Source organism: Triticum dicoccoides, chromosome 5B (assembly GCF_002162155.2).
Source record: "Triticum dicoccoides isolate Atlit2015 ecotype Zavitan chromosome 5B, WEW_v2.0, whole genome shotgun sequence".
Lineage (NCBI taxonomy): Eukaryota > Viridiplantae > Streptophyta > Magnoliopsida > Poales > Poaceae > Triticum > Triticum dicoccoides.
Window position 1 is genome coordinate 150227603 of NC_041389.1, and position 12915 is coordinate 150240517.

The window sequence follows — 12915 nt, forward strand, 5'->3', positions numbered from 1 at the left end:
CCGGGCTTGCACGTGCGTACACTAAAAAACAGCGTTCGGGCCGGACTTTCGGGCTTCGGGCTTGACTTCGGGCCGGGCTCGGGCTTGAAAACAGGGAGTATTTCGGGCTTCGGGCCGGGCTCGGGCTTGGGAAATGAAGGTCGGACTTTTATAAGCCCGGCCCGAAACCCGGCCCGGCCCGACGTTTGCCCGGGTTTAGATCAGATCGAGCATCTCAAAAGGTGCGCGGCACCGTCGATACAAGATCCACAGCCTGGTTGTTTTTTTTTCTCTTTTTGTTAGAAAAATCATTTTCCGTACAGAAATATTGAACTACTAAAACATCATATATTTACATTTTACAGAATCCAAAAAAATAAGAGGAAAGAAATACAAGGTCCACAATCTGAGACCTCGATTGATGCTTTTTTTTATACAGAAGTCGGATCTAGTATAAATATTTACCAGAAATACAAAGCGCCATAAACATAATAAAAATTAAAATAATACAATTATTTGTCCTTAGCATAATTAAGGATTGGGCCGCTTGATGCAGAGTTGCACTTTTGTCACTATTTGGAGCACTTCTGTCACTATTTGAAGCTTTTTACGGTGAATTGTTATTGGTTTCCATCAACTCATTCCTTTTCGCTCCTTGTTGGGTTCGACGCTCTTGCTATTTGAAAATGCTACGCACTTGTGGGTTACTAGTAAAACAACCCAACAGTTAAACAAAACATCTACATTGACTCTGTCCATTCGATGTTCTAGTGTTTGGCAAAATGCAATTGCAGGTTTTCCATGTTTTCTTGGTCTTACAAGTACTCCGCAAGTCAAACAGAGGCTCGGGGGCTACACCCTGCACAATCATGCCTTAGTGTCTACAAAAGAAAAAGAATTTGTCACGCTTTGTGCTTCGTTCAAATCACCATTTGTGAAGTTGGTTTTCTATGAACTGGATGTCTCCAACAATAAAGAAGAAAGGGAGGTTGGACACCTTGTTCGTCAGGCACGGTTGACTTCGACCTCCTAGAGTCCACAACCCCGATAGGTCGTGTTATCTTCAACCTCTTCAAGGCGAGCCGACACAAGATCAATTATTATTTCAAGTATACTCATGTGCCCCTCAAGAGCTTGCCATGAAATTCTAGACGGCGCTCTCAGATCCATATCAACTCTGACGCGGCAATTGAGGTCATGAAGGACTCAGGGACTATTGATGATACAACATGCCCGGGGCATCCAACCTCCAATGAAGTCGATCACTAGGCTGGCCTTGGGGTCCAACTATAGTCCATGTCCCTCACCCAACCAGCAGGCCTCCCCCATACGGACACCTACTCGAAGATACATGTATTAGTAGATCTAATAGGGCTCTACCATGTAAACCGACTTGCGCCCATGTAAACCGACTTTGTGCATGACTAGGTATCGAGGAGAAGATCATGAAGAGGCAAGAGCCTCAACAAGAAGGAGGAGAAGGAAGAGCTCCAAGACACGAAGCACCGGAGGCTCTCCAGACACCCCGGGTGCCCGCACCTTCCACCCCTGGGTGCCCGGACACCTGGGTGCCCGCCCCTATAGTCGCGGCCTGGCCGAGGCCCCTGATTGGTCCGGGTGCCCGGCCTCCTGATGTAGGGCGGAACCCTAAGTAGTCGATCTTTCACGTTTGGAGGGATCCCACGGGAGAAACACGAGAAACGCGCGGAAATCACAAAGGGGAACACGAGGGAAACGAGAGAGAATCACTAAACCGAACAAGAATAGATTACACGAGTGCTAGATCATCACACACATAAGGTAACACATGGTCCACAATCAACAAAGGGAAAGGATACAACGGAACCGTTCTTCTCCAAGAGGAGGCCTTGATGTTCTTCCCTAAAGAGGGGTCTTGAATCCGCTTGGGGATCTTCTCCGGAGAGGTCTTGATCTCTGAGGAGAAGTATCCAAGTGGATGAGCAAAGGCTCTCACACAAAATGAGCTAATCCAATGCTAAGTCTCAAAAGGAGGAGGAGGAGTCCTATTTATAGGCTAGGGGGCGAAGGGGTACATGGGCTCAGCCCCACACACGCACACAGGCGCTGGCCGGATGATCCGGGTCCGGAGCCGGATGATTCGGGCTGGTCTGGATGGTCCGGGCGGAGGCCCGGATGATCCGGGGACTCGGCTGGCGGAGGCGCAGGGCCGGATGTCCGGCTGGCGGTCCGGACGTCCGGGCAGGGTCCGGATGATCCGGGACGGGGTCCGGATGATCCGGCTTCGGGGGGGAGGCTTCTGTAGTCTTCGGTCGAATTAGCCGGATCGTCCGGATGGGGGTCCGGATCGTCCGGGCTCTGTCCGGATCATCCGGGCCGTCGTCCGGATCGTCCGGCCAGACTGGTCCTTGGCGCTTTTCCTCTCCGTCTTCACGTATGTCTTCCGCTTCCGGTTCTCCTTGCTTCCTAGCTTCTTCACGGTGAACTCCTTGGTACCTGAGTATGCATAGCGTTTCCGTTTGAGGTAGTAACCATGTCTCATGTGAATCGAAAGGGAATTGAGAGAGGAGAGATGTCACCTCGGTTTCGAGAGCTCTTGCACGTGCTCGAGTCATAGGTCCAAGTGGTGTTGTAGGGGATGTAGATGCGTCCATGGGGATGATCATGGGATGCTCCGCATCACCTCCCCTGGCCAGAGGGTGTCTGGACCCTCCACCATCGGGTGCCCGGCCCTCCTTGGCGCCTCTCCCTCAAGGTGTATGGGCCACTTTACCCCGGGTGATCGGGCTACACCGAATGTGCTTGCGTGCACTACGGGCATATTGACTCTTTTACCCCCGTCCCCCCCCCAATTTCATCCCTAGGCTATAAATACTCTTCATCTAGCTCATTTCTAGGGTTAGCAAAGTAACCCCTCCTCTTGGAGATCAAGACCCCTCTTTGGGAAGAATCCTTGTGGATTATCAAGGCCTCCTCTTGGAGAAGATCAACATCAAGACCTCATCTCCTTGGAGAGGGAAGAACTCTACCCTAGTGCTATTTTCCCAAAGGTCTGGGGCTCCACAGATCATGCACGCTGTAGAATCAGACATATGTCTATGCTCAAGCACATCCACTGTGGGTATCGAGCTCCTCGCTAGCCTCCAGAGGAAGAACTTGATCTTGGGTGATAGTTTAGCCTTCCAGAGGGTAGACCAAGCATTAATCTCCCGCTCCGACCCGGAAGATCTTGCAACCTCCTCAATCCATCTCTCCATTGTGAGCTTAGTGTTCAATATAATTCGGTATGCTGATTTGACAGAGAAACCGTCCCTTTTCTCGCCGCTCCATGCCCAGAAGTCGCTAATGTTTCTTGTGCATAACGGAATACTTAAGATGGCCTCTGCATCTATTGGTAGGAAAACTGCCTGAACCAGTGGCTCATTCCACGTTGCCGTGGCCGGTATGATGAGCTGAGACACAAGTCTAGGCGGGTTTGGGATTAGGGACGTGATAGGCCCCAACATCCCTTGCCTCGGCAGCCAGTTGTGGTGCCAGATCTCTGTTGTTCTCCCATTCCCAATTCTCCTAATGACTCCTAGTCTCAGCATGTCTCTCCCGTCCAACAACGCACACCATATTTGTGATGGTCTCCCTCCAAGCTCGGCTTCCAACAGTGTTGTATCCGGGAAGTAAGCCGCTTTCAAAATTCTTGCACTTAGGGAACTAGGGTCATTCAATACCCTCCAGGCTTGTCCAAGCAAAGCCAGATTAAATATCTCCATATCACGAAAACCCAGTCCACCCAAATGTTTTGGCCTGGTCATGACGTCCCAAGCCACCCAACTTGGTTTCCTCTTGCCCGCCTTGCTGCCCACCAAAACTGTCGGATGGTGGACATAATATTTTCACACAGCCCCCTTGGCAACCTGAAGCAAGCCATCGAGAATCCCGGCAAAGCCTGGGCCACTGCCTTATCAAGACTTCCTTGCCAGCTGTCGATAAGAGTTTCTCCATCCATCCTTTCACCTTTTCCCACACCCTGTCTCTGAGATATCTGCAGGTGCCCATCTTTGATTGTCCCACATCTGTTGGCATCCCTAGGTACCTCTCATTTAGAGTCTCAATTTGGACATTGAGAATGTTTTTCATATTGTTCTCAATGCCTGTGGGCATCCCTTGCTGAAAAATATAGAAGGTTTATCATGATTTACTCGTTGTCTTGAAGCATTGCAATAAGTGTCCAACAGGTTTGATACTTGTACTGCCCCCTCCACACTTGACTTGAAAAGCAACAGGCTATCATCCGCGAACAGGAGGTGGTTCACTGCTGGAGCTATGGGCGCCACCTTGATCCCATCGAGTGTAGACGAGTGAGAACTGTTTTTGAAGAGGCATGAAAGGCCCTCTACTGCAATCAAGAAGAGGTAGGCAGAGAGGGGGGTTTTTCTGCGGGGAGGAAGGCAGGGCAGGGAGTTGTGTTGTTGGATACTTGGATCAGATCGAGCATCTCAAGGTGCGCGGCACCGTCGATACAAGATCCACAGCCTGGTTGTTTTCTTTTTTCTCTTTTTGTTAGAAAAATCATTTTCCTCGCTCTGTACCGAAATATTGAACTACTAAAACATCATATATTTACATTTTACAGAATCCAAAAAAATAAGAGGAAAGAAATACAAGGTCCACAATCTGAGACCTCGATTGATGTTTTTTTTTTCATACAGAAGTCAGATCTAGTATAAATATTCATCAGAAATACAGAGCGCCATAAACATAATAAAAAATAAAATAATACAATTATTTGTCCTTAGCATAATTAAGGATTGGGCCACTTGATGCACAGTTGCACTTTTGTCACTATTTGGAGCATTTTGTCACTATTTGAAGCTTTTTACGGTGAATTGTTATTGGTTTCCATCAACTCATTCCTTTTCGCTCCTTGTTGGGTTCAACGCTCTTGCTGTTTGAAAATGCTACGCACTTGTGGGTTACTAGTAAAACAACCCAACAGTTAAACAAAACATCTACATTGACTATGTCCATTCGGTGTTCTAGTGTTTGGCAAAATGCAATTGCAGTTTTTCCATGTTTTCTTGGTCTTACAAGTACTCCGCAAGTCAAGCAGAGGCTCGGGGGCTACAGCCTGCACAATCGTGCCTTAGTGTCTACAAAAGAAAAAGAATTTGTCACGCTTCGTGCTTCGTTCAAATCACCATTTGTGAAGTTGGTTTTCTATGAACTGGATGTCTCCAACAATAAAGAAGAAAGGGAGGTTGGACACCTTGTTCGTCAGGCACGGTTGACTTCGACCTCCTAGGGTCCACAACCCCGATAGGTCATGTTATCTTCAACCTCTTCAAGGCGAGCCGACACAAGATCAATTATTATTTCAAGTATACTCAGGTGCCCCTCAAGAGCTCGCCATGAAATTCTAGACGGCGCTCTCAGATCCATATCAACCCTGACGCGGCAATTGAGCTCATGAAGGACTCAGGGACTATTGACGATACAACATGCCCGAGGCATCCAACCTCCAATGAAGTCGATCACTAGGCCGGCCTTGGGGTCCAACTATAGTCCATGTCCCTCACCCAACCAGCAGGCCTCCCCCATACGAACACCTACTCGAAGATACATGCATTAGTAGATCTAATAGGGCTCTACCATGTAAACAGACGGCTCTACCATGTAAACCGACTTGCGCCCATGTAAACCAACTTTGTGTATGACTAGGTATCGAGGAGAAGATCATGAAGAGGCAAGAGCCTCAACCAGAAGGAGGAGAAGGAAGAGCTCCAAGACACGAAGCACCGGAGGCTCTCCAGACACCCCGGGTGCCCGCACCTTCCACCCCTGGGTGCCCGGACACCAGGGTGCCCGCCCCCCTATAGTCGCGGCCTGGGCGAGGCCCCTGATCGGTCCGGGTGCCCGGCCTCCCCTGGCCAGAGGGTGTCTGGACCCTCCACCATCGGGTGCCCGGCCCTCCCTGGCGCCTCTCCCTCCAGGTGCCTGGGCCACTTTACCCCGGGTGACCGGACTACACCGAATGTGCTTGCGTGCACTACGGGCATATTGACTCTTTTACCCCCGTCCCCCGTCCCCCCATTTCATCCCTAGGCTATAAGTACTCTTCATCTAGCTCATTTCTAGGGTTAGCAAAGTAACCCCTCCTCTTGGAGATCAAGACCCCTCTTTGGGAAGAATCCTTGTGGATTATCAAGGCCTCCTCTTGGAGAAGATTGTTAGATAATAATGAGAATAAAACAAGACAAAGAGACACGGATTTTTACGTGGAAACCCTTGCGGGAGAAAACCACGGACGCACTGAGGCGCAATCACTATGAGGAGGAGTATTACAAGCACGAGACGACAGGCCGTCTGAGGTGTGACTACATGGGGTATATAAGAGGGCAATACATGAGAGTCCTTGGAGGACAAGTAAACAAGAAGAACTCGTACGCGTCGGTACCAACGCAAAGGCCCACACCGTATGTACTATGTCTAGTCCAATACGGTACTAGAATTTAGATCATAATTTAACAATCTCCACCTTGATCCAAATTCCCTCCAGTAGTCGAAGAAAGTGAATAACTCCATCCAAATCAGCATAAACACCTTGTACGTCAAAGTCCATAGGACTAATGAGAAATACCAACTAAGCCTGAGCAAAGCTCAAACTTATTGGTCGAAACTGGCTTTGTCATCATGTCAGCAGGATTATCATGAGTACTTATCTTGCATACCTTCAAATTGCCTTCAGCAACAACATCTCGAATATAATGATATCTGACATCAATGTGCTTTGTTCTCTCATGGTACATTGGATTCTTGGTAAGATATATAGCACTTTGACTGTCACTAAATACGGTAGGGCAAGATGAATCTCCACAAAGCTTAGTGTACAAACCTTTCAACCAGATAGCTTCTTTGCATGCCTCAGAAATAGCCATATACTCGGCATTAGTAGTGGAACAAGCCACAATAGACTGCAAAGTTGCTCTCCAACTCATAGCACAACCACCAATGGTGAAAACATAACCTGTGAGTGACCTTCTCTTATCCAAATCACCAGCAAAATCAGAATCAACAAAACCAACAAGTCCATCTCCAGTTTTCCCAAACTGTAAATAAGCATTAGAACTACCTCGCAGGTATTTGAAAATCCACTGAACTGCTTTCCAATGCTCTTTTCCAGGATTAGCCATGTATCTACTAACAACACTCAATGCATATGATAAGTCAGGACGAGAACAAACCATGGCATACATAAGTGAACCAACTGCACTTGAATAGGGAACTCTAGACATGTACTCAATATCTGCATCTGACTTAGGACATAAGGCTGATGATAATTTGAAGTGTGCACCTAACGGTGTACTCACCGGCTTGGCATTATGCATATTAAAACGACAAAGAACTTTATCAATATATCCCTTCTGACTTAGATATACTTTTCCAGATGGTCTATCTCTGGATATTTCCATGCCAAGAATTTTCTTTGCTGCACCCAAATCCTTCATCTCAAATTCATTACTCAATTGCTTCTTTAGTTCATTAATCTCTGACATACTCTTTGCAGCAATAAGCATATCATCAACATAAAGGAGCAAATAAATAGTTGAACCTTTTACAGTTTTCAAATAAACACAACTATCATAATTAGACCTTTTGAAACCTTGAGAGAGCATAAAGGTGTCAAATCTCTTGTACCACTGTCTAGGGGATTGCTTCAATCCATAAAGAGATTTCTTTAACTTACAGACAAGCTTTTCTTTTCCAGGAATAACAAAACCTTTAGGTTGTTCCATATAAATATCCTCTTCTAATTCTCCATGTCTCTTATCATTAGGAGAAACACCTTCTTTCCTCTTGAAAACCCACTTGCAACGAATAGGTTTCTTCTCTCTAGGCAATTTTACTAAATCCCAAGTGCCATTCTTTTCAAGTGATTCCATCTCATCATGCATAGTGGTCATCCACTTATTACTATCACCAGAAATAATAGCCTCGGAATACGAAGAAGGCTCAGCATTACCTTCAATTTCCTCTGCAACAGATAAAGCAAAAGAAACAATATTGCACTCTTCAATTAACCTGTCATGTTTATTAATACCCCGCCTAACTCTGTCACGTGCAAGATTCCAACTGGGTGGAACAATAGGTTGATTTGGAGTAGGAGTGAAATGTTCATCATCAACGAAGGGTTCATCATGTGCATCAACAATTTCATTACCAGATGTATCACCTGAATCAATAACATGCTCCACCTGAACAGTAGGTGCTGAATAGTAGGCTGTTGTTCACTCTCAACAGGAACATTAGTAGATGAAACATCATGTAACATAGCAGTTTCATTAAAGATAACATTTATGCTAATAACAACCTTCTAGGTTTCAGGATTCCACAATTTAAAACCTTTAACACCAGACTTATAACCAAGAAAGATGCACTTAACAGCCCTAGGCTCCAACTTTCCATTATCAACATGAGCATAAGCAATGCAACCAAAAACTCTCAACTGTGAATAATCAGCAGGTGAACCAGACCATACCTCAATTGGAGTTTTCTTATTAAGAGCAATAGATGGTGAACGGTTAATGAGATAACAAGCAGTGGAAGCGGCCTCAGCCCAAAAACGCCTATGCAAACCTGCATTGGACAACATGCAACGGGCTCTCGAAATAATGGTCCTGTTCATACACTCTGCAACACCATTTTGTTGAGGAGTATAAGGAACGGTGTAATGTCTGACAATGCCTTCAGACTTGCAATAATTCTTAAATTGTTTAGAATAGAATTCCATACCATTATCAGTGCGAAGTATTTTTACCTTCCTTTCAGTTTGCCTCTCAATCATAATCTTCCACTCCTTAAAAGCTGAGAATGCTTCATATTTATGCTTCAAGGAATAAGGCCAAACTTTTCTCAAATAATCATCAATAATAGTCAGCATGTAACTTGCACCACCTAATGACTTCTTGCGAGATGGTCCCCATAAATCAGAATGCACATAATCAAGAATACCTTCAGTCGTATGGGTCAAAGTATTGAACTTCACCCTCTTGTGCTTGCCAAAGATACAATGCTCACAAAATTTCAATTTACCAGGTTCATATCCATCAAGAAGACCTCTCTTATTTAACTCTTCTAAACCAAGTTCACTCATATGTCCAAGACGCATATGCCAAAGGTTAGCAGCATCACAATCAGAATTCTTTGAAATAACTGGAGTAGCGTTACCTGAAACGGTAGAACCTCGAAGGTAGTAAAGACCATTGGTCGAACTTAAATCACCTTTCATCACAATAAGGGAACCTTTGGTGACTTTCAAAACACTATCTCCACCTGAATACTTGTACCCCTTTGCATCAAGGGCACTCATAGAAATAAGATTTCTCTTCATCTTCGGAATATACCGAACATCTGTCAAAGTTCTGATTATGCCATCAAACATCTTGATTCGAATAGAACCTATGCCTTCAATCTTGCATGGTGAATTATCAAAACCCAAAACGGAACCAGCAGAAGTAGTGGAATCAAAAGTATTAAACCAATCTCTATGTGGACACATATGAAAAGTGCATGTAGTGTCAAGTACCCACTCATCATTAGTCTCAGCACATCCAGCAATAACAACAAGAGCATCATCAGAACTATCATCATGAGCAACTTTAGCAGAATTGTCACCTTTCCTCTTTTCTTTATTCTGCAACTTGAAACACTCTGAGATGTCATGCCCGTCTCTCCTGCAATACCTGCAATACTTCTTGTCTCTGGACTGCGACCGGCCCCTGTAGCCGTTTTTACTTTTTCCTCTGTTTCCATTATTGGAGTTCTTCTCCTTTGTCCTGCCACGAACAGATAATCCATCGGCTTGGGATGAACTCAAACCATCATGAGGCACCATTAATTTCATCTTATCCTTAGAGTTCAAAGCTTCATAAACTTCATTAAGTGTGAGAGTATCACGACTGTATAATATGGTGTCTCTAAAATTGGTATAAGAACTTGGCAGTGAACAAAGTAACATTAAAGCAGTATCTTCCTCTTCATACTTAACCTCCATTGCAGCTAGATCAGATATGATTTCTTTAAATTCAGAAATATGATTCAAAACATTACCTCCCTCGGGTAACCTATGCAGGAATAATTTTTGCTTCAGATGCATCTTGCTGGTGAGATCTTTAGTCATGCAAATCCCTTCCAGCTTTAACCATAGAGTGGCGGCAGTTTTCTCGCTCAAAACTTCCTGCAAAATATTATTACGCAAATGGAGTTGAATTTGTGGCAAAGCCTTACAATCAATTCTTTTCTCCTCATCAGTCCAATCTTGAATTCGGTTCTTCCCAAAACTATCTAGTGCTTCATCATAGTCGGACTGTGCCAACAACGCCCGCATCTTGACTTGCCATAGGGTAAACCTTGTGTCACGGTCTAGCAGTGGAAGATCGTACTTCATGGATGCCATGAGTCAATAAAATCTGTGTACACAAAGTAGTACAAGCCGGTAGAAAAATCCTTGATAGAATTAATTTGCGGAGCAAAGAACAAAAAAAGATAGCACCTGGTAGCTCTTTGTGTGGATGTAACAATCAAATGAGAAGATACATCTGATTAATTAGTACTCAATAGTATTAGCCTTCACGTGAGTGGATGGATATCTCCACGGTACTGTATTGGTTGATATAGTACGAGCCAATCAATGCTTGACGTGACCAGAAGTAGCAGTAGTGGTAATTCCTTTGCGTGATGATGTGGAGTCAGATCGTCCCTGCTGCCTCGGGACTTGAAGCGAACCCAACCGGCGAGAACAAGCTACAGCAACGCGTAGCTCGACCGATCGGACACAGCGACTGTCTTGGATTATATGAACGCGTACAGATGAAACTCCCGTCCGACTCGGTGTCGTCTCGCAGCAGCAGCGGAAATCGAATTCAACGGATAGCGCCGCGGCGGTGGCGCACGAAACATCAAACCCTAAACTCTTGTCTCAAATCTCGTACCTGCAAACTTGGCTCTGTATACCACTTGTTAGATAATAACGAGAATAAAATGAGACAAAGAGACACGGATTTTTACGTGGAAACCCTTGCGGGAGAAAACCACGGACGCACTAAGGCGCAATCACTATGAGGAGGAGTATTACAAGCACGAGACGACAGGCCGTCTGAGGTGCGACTACATGGGGTATATAAGAGGGCAATACATGAGAGTCCTTGGAGGACAAGTAAACAAGAAGAACTCGTACACGTCGGTACCAACGCAAAGGCCCACACCGTATGTACTACGTCTAGTCCAATACGGTACTAGAATTTAGATCATAATTTAACAAAGATCAACATCAAGACCTCATCTCCTCGGAGAGGGAAGAACTCTACCCTAGTGATATTTTCCCAAAGGTCTGGGGCTCCACAGATCATGCACGCTGCATAATCAGACATATGTCTATGCTCAAGCACATCCGCTGTGGGTATCGAGCTCCTCGCTAGCCTCCAGAGGAAGAACTTGATCTTGGGTGATAGTTTAGCCTTCCAGAGGGTAGACCAAGCATTAATCTCCCGCTCCGACCCGGAAGATCCTGCAACCTCCTCAATCCAGCTCTCCATTATGAGCTTAGTGTTTAATATAATTCGGTATGCTGATTTGACAGAGAAACCGTCCCTTTTCTCGCCGCTCCATGCCCAGAAATCGCTAATGTTTCTTGTGCATAACGGAATACTTAAGATGGCCTCTGCATCTATTGGTAGGAAAACTGCCCGAACCAGTGGCTCATTCCATGTTGCCGTGGCCGGTATGATGAGCTGAGACACAAGTCTAGGCGGGTTTGGGATTAGGGACGTGATAGGCCCCAACATCCCTTGCCTCGGCAGCCAGTTGTGGTGCCAGATCTCTGTTGTTCTCCCATTCCCAATTCTCCTAATGACTCCTAGTCTCAGCATGTCTCTCCCGTCCAACAACGTACACCATATTTGTGATGGTCTCCCTCCAAGATCGGCTTCCAGCAGTGTTGTATCCGGGAAGTAAGCCGCTTTTAAAATTCTTGCACTCAGGGAACTAGGGTCATTCAATACCCTCCAGGCCTGTCCAAGCAAAGCCAGATTAAATATCTCCATGTCGCGAAAACCCAGTCCACCCAAATGTTTTGGCCTGGTCATGACGTCCCAAGCCACCCAACTTGGTTTCCTCTTGCGCGCCTTGCCGCCCACCAAAACTGTCGGATGGTGGACATAATATTTTTGCACAGCCCCCTTGGCAACCTGAAGCAAGCCATCGAGAGTCCCGGCAAAGCCTGGGCCACTGCCTTAATCAAGAATTCCTTGCCAGCTGCCGATAAGAGTTTCTCCATCCATCCTTTCACCTTTTCTCACACCCTGTCTCTGAGATATCTGCAGGTGCCCATCTTTGATTGTCCCACATCTGTTGGCATCCGTAGGTACCTCTCATTTAGAGTCTCAATTTGGACATTGAGAATGTTTTTCATATTGTGTCTCAATGCCTGTGGGCATCCCTTGCTGAAAAATATAGAAGATTTATCATGATTTACTCGTTGTCTTGAAGCATTGCACTAAGTGTCCAACAGGTTTGATACTTGTACTGCCCCCTCCACACTTGACTTGAAAAGCAACAGGCTATCATCCGCGAACAGGAGGTGGTTCACTGCCGGAGCTATGGGCGCCATGTTGATCCCATTGAGTGTAGACAAGTGAGAACTGTTTTTAAGAGGCATGAAAGGCCCTCTACTGCAATCAAGAAGAGGTAGGGGGAGATCGGATCGCCCTGTCGAATACCCGTGATGGTTTGAACTTCTCTAACTTCTCACCATTGAACCGTACCGAGAAAGGAACAGAGCTGATCATACTCATAACAATATTTACCCAATGTTGGCTGAAACCAAGTTTGATCATGATAGCCTGAAGATAAGACCAATCAAGCCTGTCGTATGCCTTCATCGTATCTAGCTTCAGCGCATAAAAGATG